The 364-nt window shown below is 61.3% G+C and overlaps 1 protein-coding gene across 1 annotated transcript in view; it reads left to right on the plus strand.

The window, feature by feature from the left end:
- Positions 1-364, plus strand: part of B9D1 (B9 protein domain 1) — an 11351-nt gene that overhangs the window by 7148 nt on the left and 3839 nt on the right. The gene's annotated exons all lie outside the window — the stretch shown is intronic.

Here is a 364-nt window from a genome sequence, read left to right on the forward strand (position 1 = left end):
GGAAACAGCAAGAGCTGGTCAGCAGATTTCAGCGGTTTCAGCTCTGCGGAGCCTCAGCACGCTCGTCTGCCGTCTTTACACACAAAATTCACCCCCTCCTCTTCATCAGAGCAGGCTGATTACGGCAGCACAAGCCCGTTTCCTCCCCTTCCCACAGGATGTGCGGCCACATCCACACGACGGCGTTACGGAGGCGTTACGGAGGCACGGCGTGCTCCCGAAAGGCCGGGGGAATAATCACCTTGCTGCGGGACCCTAACGACCCCGCCGGCCTCTCCCTCTCCTCACATCAGCGTGGCTCGGGAGGGCGACCCTCCGAAGACCACAAGATGCACCGTTTCCCCCCCATCCCAAATGCCTTCCC

Source organism: Pygoscelis adeliae, unplaced genomic scaffold (assembly GCF_000699105.1).
Source record: "Pygoscelis adeliae isolate BGI_AS28 unplaced genomic scaffold, ASM69910v1 Scaffold467, whole genome shotgun sequence".
Taxonomy (NCBI): Eukaryota; Metazoa; Chordata; class Aves; order Sphenisciformes; family Spheniscidae; genus Pygoscelis; species Pygoscelis adeliae.